The sequence below is a fragment of the Equus caballus genome, chromosome 1 (assembly GCF_041296265.1).
Source record: "Equus caballus isolate H_3958 breed thoroughbred chromosome 1, TB-T2T, whole genome shotgun sequence".
NCBI classification, from domain to species: domain Eukaryota; kingdom Metazoa; phylum Chordata; class Mammalia; order Perissodactyla; family Equidae; genus Equus; species Equus caballus.
This window is the reverse complement of record NC_091684.1, coordinates 46,392,745-46,406,142: the sequence shown is the minus strand read 5'-3', so window position 1 is coordinate 46,406,142 and position 13,398 is coordinate 46,392,745.

Sequence of the window (13,398 nt, the reverse complement as noted above, 5' to 3'; positions counted from 1 at the left end):
AAACTTTATGCAAGCCAAAATTATCCTTGTTTTAAAGATAAACATCAGGGACACACCTGATTTCCTTTCCAGATCACAAATTAATGAATGATTTATTTTAGTAAGATAGAACTTGAAAGATATTCCTCCTCTTTTCTTGTACAGACGCAATACAACATAGAAAGTAACATACTTGTGACATATAGCAAGATAAAATGGTTGTAAAATAATGAATGCTTCCCTCCCTTTGTTGTAAGAAATAAAATTTGTCTTGGGACTTAACATCCCAAGCCTGGGGTACTCTACTCTCCTGGCGACAGTACTTCCAATCTATCTTTTGAAATGAAGGAAAGTTATTACAAGTTTAATAGTCAAGAGGCATTTTAAAGCTCTGACACAGTTGTCCATATGTGAACTAAATGTTCTGACCAGTGGTTCTTCCTCACATTTAAATTTAAACCCCTTAACGTCTTGCTTATCATTGAGAAACTGTGTTCTTTTAAAATGTGACTAAATATTTAACTTTGTTTTAAAAAATAGGCAAGTAATTTTAGGCCAAGAGACGAATATTTAACTTTGTTCCTTAGAAGATTCTACTATTTACATTCCATCAAATAAAACACTAATACTGAATTTCGACCTGCTTCATAAATCTGAAGCCATTTTTTTTTACAAATAACATATCTGAAATATTTAACCCATTCTTAGACAGGACCTATATTTTTCACTGTTATTTCACATTTTATCTGAAGAGTCCATTAATGAATGTGTTGCCTCTTCAAGAGCAAGAGTATGGGCTGGCCTGGTGTCGCAGTGGTTAAGTTTGCACGTTCCGCTTCTCGGTGGCCCGGGGTTCGCCGGTTCAGATCCTGGGTGTGGGCATAGCATTACTTGGCAAAATCCATGCTGTGGTAGGCGTCCCACATCTAAAGAGGAGGAAGAGGGCATGGATGTTAACTCAGGGCCAGTCTTCCTCAGCAAAAAGAGGAGGATTGGCAGTAGTTAGCTCAGGGCTAATCTTCCTCAAAAAAATACATAAATAAAAATAAAAAAGAACAAGAGTAAAATCTTTAAGTCTTGATCTAATTTGGAACCTTGAGCCTGTAGGAAAGTTCAGTTGGAAAAAGCCAATAAAATCAAAATATTAATTACATAAAGGTCACGCAGGTATGTTACATACCTTCTCTGAGAAATCAAAGCTCAAAGCTGGCAAACAAAAGCAGGACATGATTCAGATACTCTAAGTCAAAAGCCAGACGAAACACTCCTGCTCCTAGCAGAAAGAAATCATTGCTTTAAAAACCAAGGACAAAGAGATAAGCTTAAATAGAAGCCGAAAAGAATCATCGTCCATAAATAGTGGCTTTTATGATGAAACCTGAGAAGCCAAGGGCAAGAATTCTTTTGAAGTCAAATTTTCTCATAGTATCATGTCTTAATATAGTACAAATCCTTAACATAATACAAATACCTATAACTTACCTAAATTAATTAAAAACTGGATTCAACCATAAAATGTAGAGAATCACAGATCAATTTTCTACATGGTATTTGGTTGTCCGCAGAGTTCTACATGACATCAGATTTAATTTTGAGCTAAATATCCAGATGAAGGACAGAAAAGATGAAAATTTGAAGTATTGGGAAATAATTATTATCTAATATATACTTCTATTATTAATTTTGTGTGTGTGTGTGTATGAGGAAGATTGGTCCTGAGCTAACATCTGTTTGCCCATCTTCCTCTATTTTGTATATGGGATGCTGCCATAGCATGGCTTGATGTGTGGTGTGCAGGTCCATGCCTGGGATCTGAATCTGTGAATCCTGGGCTACTTAATTGAAACACCTGAACTTAACCACTATGAAACCAGGCTAGTTCAATATTATTAGTCATTTTTAATAACCATTTAAGGAATATAAGTGTTTACATGATGTCAATTTGATAAATATGGACTTGAAATTTTATATTGCCTCTTTATTTTTATAGTCTTTTACAGATGAATGACTTTAAGCACTTGTTTTAAAAACTATTCTATTTATTTCTGTGTTACTTTTGAACATTACATTTGTCTAAATCTCATGTATAGAACTGTAGTAAAAAAAAAAAACAAAGTTTCTAATCCTATTTTACTGATGTTTGTTAAATTTCTATTCCACTTATTTTTTCTGTAATTTTCAAGAGCAAATGATGAAGTCAAATGTTTTAATTAGGTGGGAAGAAAAAAATCACCAGGCTGATTAGGCAAGTGAGCATCATAAATGTTTGGAGGTAATGAAGGGCCTTTGTCTTTTTTTCTGGCTATGGAGAGGAAAAAAGTGGAAGTTCTCTAAACTATCAGATGCAGGCAATTTTGGGAATGAAATATGGTAGCTTTGATTTGGATTCTCAGAAAGCAGACATAGAGAATACACTCTCTGCTTTAACGGTGCAACAGAACAAAAATGTTAGAAGTTTGGACAACATTTTCCAATCTAGATGTTGATTATGCAGACAAGAAAATTTAACATGGGATTTAAAATTTCAGACAAATTTGAGATAAACCAGGGGTACCGGAAACGAAGATTGAAAGTAAAGACCAATGATGAGTTACCGAACTATTGCTAGGAAATCACAACTCATTATAAGAACATCCTATATCATAGGCATCACTAATTTTGACCAATTTGATCATAGAACTCCTCACTGAAAAGCCTATTTAAACATTGCTTCTATACCATCTACTTTTTAATTCTTCTTTAATGAGATTTGGGACCTTTTAAGCACACTCACTGGAAAAGCAGCCACATATCCAATGCTTTTTGGCAGAGGAAAATCAAGAGCATTAGTTCTTAGCGCTTCCTGTGCAAACTCAGAATTGGCGTTGACACCAAAGTCAATACGACAAGAAGTCATTTGCCTGCTTCAAATAACCTCTATGTAACCAACACAACATATATGTGGCGATGAGCTGGAGAAAAATGATCTAACAAGCAATGGATGAAAAGATAGAAGATAGTTACCTGGTAATTGAAGTCTAGATTTCCTACAAAATTTAACATGCTTCGTCACAGTAAAGGATTAAGTAGAACTACACTTTAGAGTTCCTTTTCTATGATATTTTTATATTGCTGGTCAGATTAATTATTACATTTATTCATTCGTTTTCGTTAATTAAGTTTATGTATATTTATGGAATGGCAGTTAGATGCCATGTGCTGGCCATTGTGCCTCACTCCATTGCCTCAATGACAGTGACACTCTCAGGCATTTAAAAAATAAGTTGATGATTAAAATGAAAATATTACAGTCACTTCATCCCTTTTTGTATTTATGACTGTGACTGAATAGAATCTTTTTATTCTTGCATATACAAATCAGTAGCCTATTTATTTAACTATAAATTTTAGATAAAACCGATGTTAATTTTAAACTGAGTCTCCTTGTATTGTTTGCCACTCTTGAGGATGTCATAGGAGGCTATCCTACTTGTCATCACTCACAGTTCTTCCATGATATTGCCATAAGGTCCTCTCTGATCTCTCACCAACATGGTTACCACAAGCAATCCTCTATTCTTAAATTCTTATTTTGGTTTTTGCATAATGTTACCTGTCCTATCCTTTTCTGTTCTAATGAGTTCTGGATGTGATAACACTCAGCTTTCTTTTACTTAACTACAGTTAAATACGGTGCATGCTACCATTTTCAGTCCATATCTTACTTCCATCTATATGTTTTTGCAGAAGAAATCATCATCTCTCATTCTAGCACAAAACTACCTAGTTGATATCTTTCCCCTGATTATATACCTGTTCCAGCTAATATGCTGATCTCATTGCGGCCAAAGAAATCTTGGGCATGCCTACTTCTATGGAAGGCATTACTCCTGTCAGGAATGATTTTTATATCTATGTATATCATTAAAGGTCCAGCCCATCACCCCCGAGGCATGGAGCTTTCCCCTCTGACAACACAAAGTTATTTCTTCCTCTTCCAAATTCTCAAAACACTTGTTTGGTTGTTGACCTACTTGCCTCATGGAGTTGCTGCTATCTCTATGTCTCTGGTTCTTGCTGGAATATTGATAAGCTTTTGAGAACCTCTCATTTTGCAAATTCACAAAAACACCTCCTTGTAGAGGTATAGCCCTCTCTCAGCTTGTTCCGACTTTATTTACATTAGCCTTTATAAATGCTGTTCAATACTGCCTATCAAAACTAATACCATGTAGATAATAAGCTATTAATTTTCTAAGAACATTTTCCCTTATACGTGCATAACATTTCAAAGCTCTTGCATGGAGTATTGTGTATTTTTAGTGTTTATTAACTGCCAGGAATGAATGTAAATCAAGTACACTGTAGTGGAGTGTTCTGGAGTGGAGGAAAGCCATTTGAGATTCTTAATATTTCGAAGACAAAGAGTACTGCTACAACAATAGCATAATGTAACATTGCAGCATTGTTTAAAGATTTTGATGATTGCTAAGGGAATACAAATTATGTGCAAATTGTTTTCTGATTCCCAGATATGTCATGTTCACACCTCTTTGAGCATTTTCTATCGTTGGTTACTGTGGTAGAGTTCATTCCCTCTAGGGAACAATCGGAAATATGAGGGGAAGATTTCTGTTTGTTTTATTTTGAGTTATTAACATAATTGAGGGAAGTTTTGAATTTAGGTGATAGGGACTAGGGCTGTATAACAACAAGAATCACCCTGCCCAACATTCTAGTAATAGCCCATTTTGAGAATCTGATTTTGGGACCATTCTTACATATCTTTGCTTGGCTAATTTCTTCTTGGGTCTCAAGGTAGGTGCAATTTTTATTGCTAAGCCCCCTTAGAACACAGAATCCTGGGCTACAAACTTTCTGTAAATGCTGTAAAATTCTGAATAGCATCTATCACGTTTTAATGTGGCAGATTATGTTTCCAAACCCTGATCAGAAAAGACTATGTCTTTTCATCCTCGCATCCTGGTATGTAGCATAGGTGAAAAATTCTCATATGTCCTTAATACAATGTTGTGGAAGGGATGGAGCAATTAATGACAAATATAAACTCTTACATAGCTTTCTGACTTGGGTAGTGAATAAGGATTTGTTCAAAGTATAAACAGATCATTATGGTGAGCTGAATGTGTCACCCAATTACTGTGAGTAGGAAAATGAGTCAATAAATGTCAAAAAGGAGGCCACACAAATCACAATATTTTATATCAAATGAAGATTGGGTAACTAACGCAATTTCCTTTAGCTATGCTAGTTTGTTTTTAAAACAAATAAAAGATCTTTTGCTATGGCAATTAATAAAGCCCTTTATTATAAAAATATTATCAGAATTTTGTATTAATATGGTTTCATATTTTAACATTACATTTTCTATGGTATTTTTCTAAGACCCCCCCCATTTAATTTTTATCTTTCTATTTCTAGCAAGGCCTGACATCATGCTTTCCAAATGGAATGTGCTCAAAAACTGCTTGCTTGTTAAATTTAATTTAAATTAAATGTTCAGGGACACCATGAATGAGAAAACTTTAGATCTGTCAACTTAGGAAGGTCAGTATAAATCCTGACTTGAGTCTGAATTTAGTCTTGGAGCTTGTCCAGTGCCAACAGGACACAGTAATGAAAGTCCTACTTGAGGAATTATACTCATTTTATAAAAGCTTTTCACTAGATATCATGGCTATAGTGATCTATCTCTCTATGTGTTTATAGATATTGCAAATGGAAAGGTAATAAAACTATATTTATCATATAAGTTTGCCCTATTGAATTTTTTTCTAATTGAAAAGTCAGTTGGTTCATTTACAATTACGAACAATTCTTAACTAATATAGATATGAACAAATTGGATGCTTATAAGGGAATTTGAGAAACTCTAATCTCTCTCTGCATCTCTAACTATGAGTGTCCTTAAATCATTAAAATTAGATAAACCAAAAAAGTCAAATAAGTCTCTTCTCTCCAAACTAAATCTCCCTGTATTTCATGCGTAGAATTTGCTTTATATGGATAATGACATTGCTTTCAAAATATCTCTTTAAAAAGAAATAGCTTTACCGGCTTTTGGGGGCAAACATACTAACCCCACTAAACTAAGAATTCCTTGAGGCCAGTAAGCTTTTATTGTTTTTTGAATCTTAATATCTAGCCCAGTACTAGGCTCAGGAAAGCTACTACAATATATTTATCATCATGTATCTAGTTACCTTGTATTCATTTAACAAATTTTCTGTCCCCTAGTATCCTTTAGAAATGGAGTAATAGAGCAGTTTTGATTTGGAGAAACTATAGAGCAGTATTTTTAAGGTGTGTTCTAGGGAGCACTAGTCTAGCAAGATACTGACATAAAAATATTGCATAGTTTCCCTTGGAGAAATGCATAACCCACATTAATTTGTGTGTTTATGCATTACTCCCAAGTTTTGTTTAAATCCATGTTCTGTATAGTACTCACACATTCTTTTGAGAAGACTGAGCTGCTGGGAGGATGTGTCTTCTTCGTAAGAGGTCCTTGTGACATGAGAGCAGTGGTTGAAGGTGTTGGAAAAAGAGCTAAGTGAGCACAACGTAATGAGATATTACTGTGGCTTAAGTTAGAGATTTCCCCACTGTGAGGGATGTGAAATTTGAGTGAAATATTTGAAAGCACTCTTCTTACTCTGAAATCACATAGCCTGTATTCTCTGTAATACAAAGAGTTTTAACTATCACCCCTCACAGTCACTGCACACACATGTTTGTGTCTGAGTATTGCTTACCTGAGTTGTAATCATCTTGAGGATAGCCCCTGATTGTTTGGTTCCTAAATGATTATAAAGCAGTTTTTTAACAGCTTTATTGAATATAATTGACATACCAAAACCTGCACATATTTAATATATACAATTTGATGGTTGTGGACATATGTATACACTTGTGAAACCATCACCACGATGAAGGTAATAGACGTATTCATCACCTCCAAAGCGTCCTTGTGCCTCCTTGTATTTTGGTTTTTGTGGTAAAAACACCTTTAATTTAATGCTTTTAAAAAATATAATACTTTCTTCAAAATAGTGAAAGACGTTTTTCCCCATATTTCACATACGCAGAAGCTAAAAATCTTGGGTTCGTGCCTGCTATAAGGGTGAGGGTGGGGTTGGGGGAAGAACACTTGAATTAAATGAGAAATGGGTCATTTGTAATTTATGAGCTGTGCAATCTGGGGAAGTCAATGCATTTCTCTATAAATGTAAATAATAAATCTGTGCCCTATATATTTCTCAGGCCTTTTATGAAGATCACATGGGAGCATGATGGGATGATTATATTAAAGACTCAATTATTATTAGTTTATTTAATTTGAACAATTATTTGAGGATTGTTTGAATTATCATCTTTTTTTCCAAAGGACTAAATTGCTATTCCTCCTGCCGGCTTGCCTGAATGTCTTTGAAACTTAATGGTGCAACTTTCTATTTAGGGATATCACTTTAGACTTTCTTAAATGTTAATGCAAATTCAAATTCTATTTTCTCTTTTATGCCAACTTTACCTACATACCCCCTTAAGAATCTTTTGTTAAAAACTCACTAAATGAAATTATTTTTAAAGCCGTTTTCTCCAGATATGTGGATTGGCAGCCACACATCCATAATAGTGGTTCTTACATGTTTGAGCCTGCATCAAAATCATCTGGAGGGCTTCTAGAAGAGATTTCAGTGCCCCTCCACCAGTGTTTCTGATTAAGTTGGTCCGGGGTGAAGCCCAAGAATTTGTAATTCTAACAAATTACCAGGTGATGCTGATGGTTCTCAAACCACACTTTGAGAACCATTGATTTATAGTTTTCTCTCTAAGTCAACCAATAATTGACTTCTCTGAGTTTAATTTCCCATCCTTTCAATTCATGGCCTACATATTTTGCTGTCCTATCTTTCACAATTATTTTCACATAGCTATGTTTTGCTCTTTTCTGATGTGCAATTTAAAACAATGTTAAAACATGATGTAATAAAAGAGTTGATATTCATCAAGAGATCAGCCTTTCTTTCCCTCCACCCAAATAATGGAACTATTAGCTCCTCTCTCTTGCACATACCCAAAGATAGATGCCCCCTCAAATTTTAGCTGCATGCTGCTTGTCAGGACCTGTTTTTACTTTCAAGAAGTGATAATATAAGTGGAAATCAAGACCCATTTTTCATATTTGGCATCATGAGAAGTAATAGGCTACTTCAGAGTGAATCAGTTGAATGGAGTATATGTTAGGGATAGCATGAACCGGAAGAGCGGTGGGTAATGGAAGATAATGAGGGAAAACAGAGTTGGCCTAGTCAGCATCTCTAGTTAAAGTTGTACTTCCAACATAATTTAAAAATGAGACTCATGCTTTATTTTAAAATATAAAAATGGATACTACCATAAAATGAGATTTATAAAGACCACCAAATATAACATTAATTATAAATCTGAACTTCAGAAGTGATTCTGAAGAGAAATTTTATAATTTAGGAAAGAATACATTTATCCAGAACAGTTGGTCACCAAACCAGTAATGACCTAACGGAAGCAAATTAATAGTTTTCTTTGTTTTTATAAATTCAGAAAAGGTGCATTTCTATTTGGCTGTCAAAAAGGAATGTATGACACAAGAAAACAGCATAATTAGAAGTTAATTTAAAGTAACTAAAGTGTATTAGCCCTAGTCAAGTGAACGATTTTATTCTTGTTGCTATCTTTAGTAATCGCACACATATCAGTCATTAAAGAGCCAGTCTGTTTGGCTCAGAGCGTGCTGTTTTATCACGTTTTCTCTTCACCAGCACGCACATTTACCCATAAATGGTTCACATCTGTGCTTTGTAATTTAGTGATTAATTGAAGGCCTCTGTGCCCTCTTGTTTATTTTAAAAGAACAGGGGGAAGCTTCATTTGCATGAGATTTAAGGAAAAGGCTTCTGAGGTTCTTTGGTTATTTGCAGACTTTCGTTCCAAGTGAGTATCAAATCTTTACAAAATATTAAACATGTAGAATCTTTTTAAATTATTCTCTGTGATCATAGCAGTTTCGTTCATATAGTTTGATATTTTTCAAGCTATTGTCAATACTTGACCATTTAGCTTCCCATGCAAAGATAAACCTGGTTCACTGGGATAACCCTATGTCCTAGTCCCAAGGCAGTCCCTGTTTACACCTGTTGTACTGATGTAATTATTGATATTCTTTCTTTTACTATCAAAATTGTACACAATTGGATGATCAACTATATAGCTGCCCTAGATATGAGGTGTAACTGTTGAATCAGTAAACTAAGGGATTAGATGATATAATTTCACACTGCTGTGGAAGAGGTCTTAGTAAAGCGGCTGCTAACTTTTAAATTTGTAGGAATCAAAATTAAAGGTTTTAGAATTAATCTGTACTTTTAAAATGCTATAAATTATAGCATATTCTGGTACATTTTAGGTTACATTTCCAGTTTATGTATAGTCTGGTCCATGTTAGGTTATTTGGTATAGTGCAAAGTGGAACCCTGTTTAATCTGATCCACCATCACTCTTAGAGAAATGCTCTTTTCACCAGCATCATCAAATGTACTTTTTTCCCTATTATACTTGTTAATATCATCTAGTCTTGCCTACTGTAAGCATTCAAAGTATACTTTATTGATTTCCATCTGTTACCTGGCTCCTACACCGGAGACCCATGACATCTTTTAATTTTATTTGAATCAGTTGGCTTAGAGAGTCAGGTGCTTGATAAGAGGTGAAATGACCCTTACAAGTGAGTAGAGAACTATTTACCAATCATTACGAACAATTTCATGTGTTAGTTGAAATACTGGACTTCCTATTGGGCGGTATTGCAAATAGTGAGAAGCTTCTGTGTCAATATTCTAAACTTGCTTTAGTTGAGAAGGGTACATCAATAGATCTTGTCCAATGATGCTGTGGATACAAAATATCTGGTGCTGTGGGATACATGAATAGAAAGTGATGTGGAGAATAAGAAAAGGGATTGACCTTCTGACCACTGCCGTGTTTCTAATGTTCCAACTCTGTTTCTTTCCTTTCAAAAATGAGATTAGGACCTATCTGAGCTGTATTGTAAATAATAAATGGTAGTTTTATAAACTACCAGGGATAAAAAACATCTGTCTGCTTTCTCAATTAATGATCTCAACACATATTCTCCTTAAGCAACCTGTAGTTACCTGCATATAAGTAATACGTTAATATAGTTTCAGTAAAGCATTCAGTGAGAACTATAGCTTTTCAAATGTGAAAGAGTGACATTTTCTTGGGAGTTACTCACAGGAAGAGAAAGGACACATTATACTTACTTACAGGGCTTTCAGCCAATAGTCATTAAGTCTTACTGTGTAGACTACAGTATTATTCTTAGAACTACCAAGATGATAGATATTATTAGCTATCCATTCCACAAATTACAAATGATGACAAATACCTTTTAGAATTCAGACTGTATACTCTACCAGACATTTTGGAGTGATTCTAAGAGATATCTGTTCTGCGGATAAAGCAATCAATACTAAATGCAGACATATTTTAAGATCACCCAGAGTTTCAGAATTTCTTAGGCTTCTAGAGTCACTTAAGGTGTTTTGTAAGGAAATTCAGTGCAGAACTTCTTAAATTGGTCATTTTTTATTTGCAAATATATCTAGTTGAGGGACTGTTTGTGTTTGCAATCTATGTTCTCACACTCACATACGTATGTTAGGACAATGCTATGGAAATAAGGTTTCAAAAACTTAACATGAAATGATGTGATTTGAACTCCAAAAATATATTCCTTTCCGTTGTTAATTGCATAAAACTATTGACAAAAATGATATATAGTTGCCAAAAGAGAAAGAGACCGAGCTAGAGAGAAGGAATAAGTTTGTATTCTTTTCTTTATTGCTTCGTGATATGATTTCTATGGTATTTTGCACTCTATCAGATAACCATTATTATCTAGAATATCCAATTACAAGTCACAATTAATATACGCAGAAAACAATCAAAGACATTAAGAAGATTTAATCTTCATCCGCCAAGAGAAAAATATATGTATAACAGGATGGGAAAGATTTTCATACTTGAATTACTCTTTAGGAAACCTTGCATTTGGAAGAAATAAGTAGATAAGTGGAAACTATTTAAAAATTTTTAAAAGATAAAAATATTCAAGTTCCAAATGAGAGAATCTAGGAGGGAGCGATGGAAGAATGAAAGGCAGGAGGGGAGAAACCCTCAATGATCTGTGACAGAGGAGACAGACAACATCCCCTCCCCAGTCCTCATAATCCCAGACTATAGAGAGGTGAATGGAAAGGTGGAATGTTAAAAGTAAGCACCTCACCTCTAATTCCCTTATGTGGTTTTTATAGATTCAAACAAACAAAACACACGCATACACCAAAAATAATAGCAAAGCACTTTTGAGAGGATGGATATATTTTGAAATTTTTTTCAAAGTGCAAAATTCTGCATTTAGGTCTCTACTATTCAAAACCTAAACTAATTGAATGGACTTCAGCAGCTAGGAGACTGGAGTTGGTACTGGAGTGATATATGTAAATAAATTGTGATATGAATCTTAGAAAATTATTATTATTAAGGATCATTTTCTTAGAATATAACAAATAAAAATCCTGAGTTAGCAATGCCTATGCAGTATGAAAAAGGATTTATTAGCTTCTGTTTTGAAATACTTGCTTTCAGCCTATTATAGTTAGCTTACAGGAGTGTTACAATTTGCTGAAGTTTGCTAAGGAAAACCTCTCCTGGGTGTGTTTGAGACATCTGATGATTGTATACACACCATGATTTCTCTCATAATAATATTTAGCAAGAAACACAAAAGCACTTTATTATTATGGATACATAGGCATATTGATTTATTAAAATTTTAATGCAGTTTTAGAGAAATTGCCTATGATATTTATAATTAGCCTATAATATATAAATAAATCAGTAGTACTAGGATTACTTATGTTTTATTTTATGGTTCTATCCTTAAAGCTGTCACTCCATTATTAAGAAGAAAGCACCAAACAGGGACAGGCCCAGTGGCATGGTGGTTACCTTCATGCTCTCGGCTTTGGTGGCCTGGGGTTCACGGGTTTGATTTCTGGGTGTGGACCTCCACACCACTCATTGCACCATGCTGTGGCAGTGTCCCACATACAAAATAGAGGAAGATTGGTACAGATATTAGCTCAGGGACAATCTTCCTCAAGCAATAAGAGGAAGATTGGCAACATATGTGGACAATCTTCCTCACCAAACAAGAAGAAAGAAAAAGAAAGTATGAAACAAACAAAAACAAAAAAACAAAAATGTCATATGCATTTTCAATAAAGATGGAAAAAGCACACTCCACCCTACTTTTGTTATTTATTTCAACTAAAATTCATAGACAGAATGCATGGAGTACCTATCTGAGCATTTGACGAGTAAATGGTAATAAGTAGATTGGGTAAGAAACCAGTGCTCAAAGTACAAATGACCTGATGGAGAATTTCTTGGTACTTTTTCCCCTGTATCTCCTGGCCTTGACTCGAAGGCAGCATGAATCCAAGACCTGTGCACTGGGCACAGACATGAGCTCCAGATAAGCCTTCTCTTTCTGATCTAGAGAGTGGGAAGGGAGGCGCCTACAGGATAGAGAAAGGGAATCTCTCATCAGTTTGCAGTCAAGCTGCAGTCACCCGAAGGCTTGACTGGGGATAGAAGACTCACATCCATGCTTGCACACAAAGCTGTTTGCAGGAAGCTTCAGGTCCTCACTATATGGGCCTCTCCATAGAGCTGCTCATGACATGGCAGTGTCTTCCTCCAGAGCAAATGATCCAAGGGAACAGGACAAAGAGAGTGCCCAACATAGAAACCACAGTTTTCTTATAACCTGGTTTTAATAATAAAATATTTCTGCTGCAATCCGTTCGTCAGATTGCTCCTAGTACAGTAAAGAAAGAGACTAAACAATGGGCTGAATACCAAGATGAGGGTACATGATGGGCTGTCTTGTATCCTGGCTAACACAACATACAAAGAATCATAGAAGTCTGAGAAATTCTCAATGGAAAAGACCGATGTCAAACCTGAGAAGAACCGCCTGCTAAAATTTATGGACTGTAACTTTAAAGCAGTTATTGTAACTATGCTCCGAGAAGAAATGGCAAAAGCTGTTGAAACAAGTAGAAAGGTAGAAAGTTAGCAGATGAATAGAAGAAATAAAAAAATAATCATATGGAAAATTTAGAACTGAAAGAAAATATTATAAAATAAAAAATTCACCAGAAGTCTTCAAATAGCAGAATGGAGATAAGAAAGGGAAGAGTGAGTAAACTTGAAAATAAATCAATAGAAATCTTCCAACCTCTAGTACCGGGGGAAAAATGTTTAAAGAAAAATTAACAGAGCTTCAGG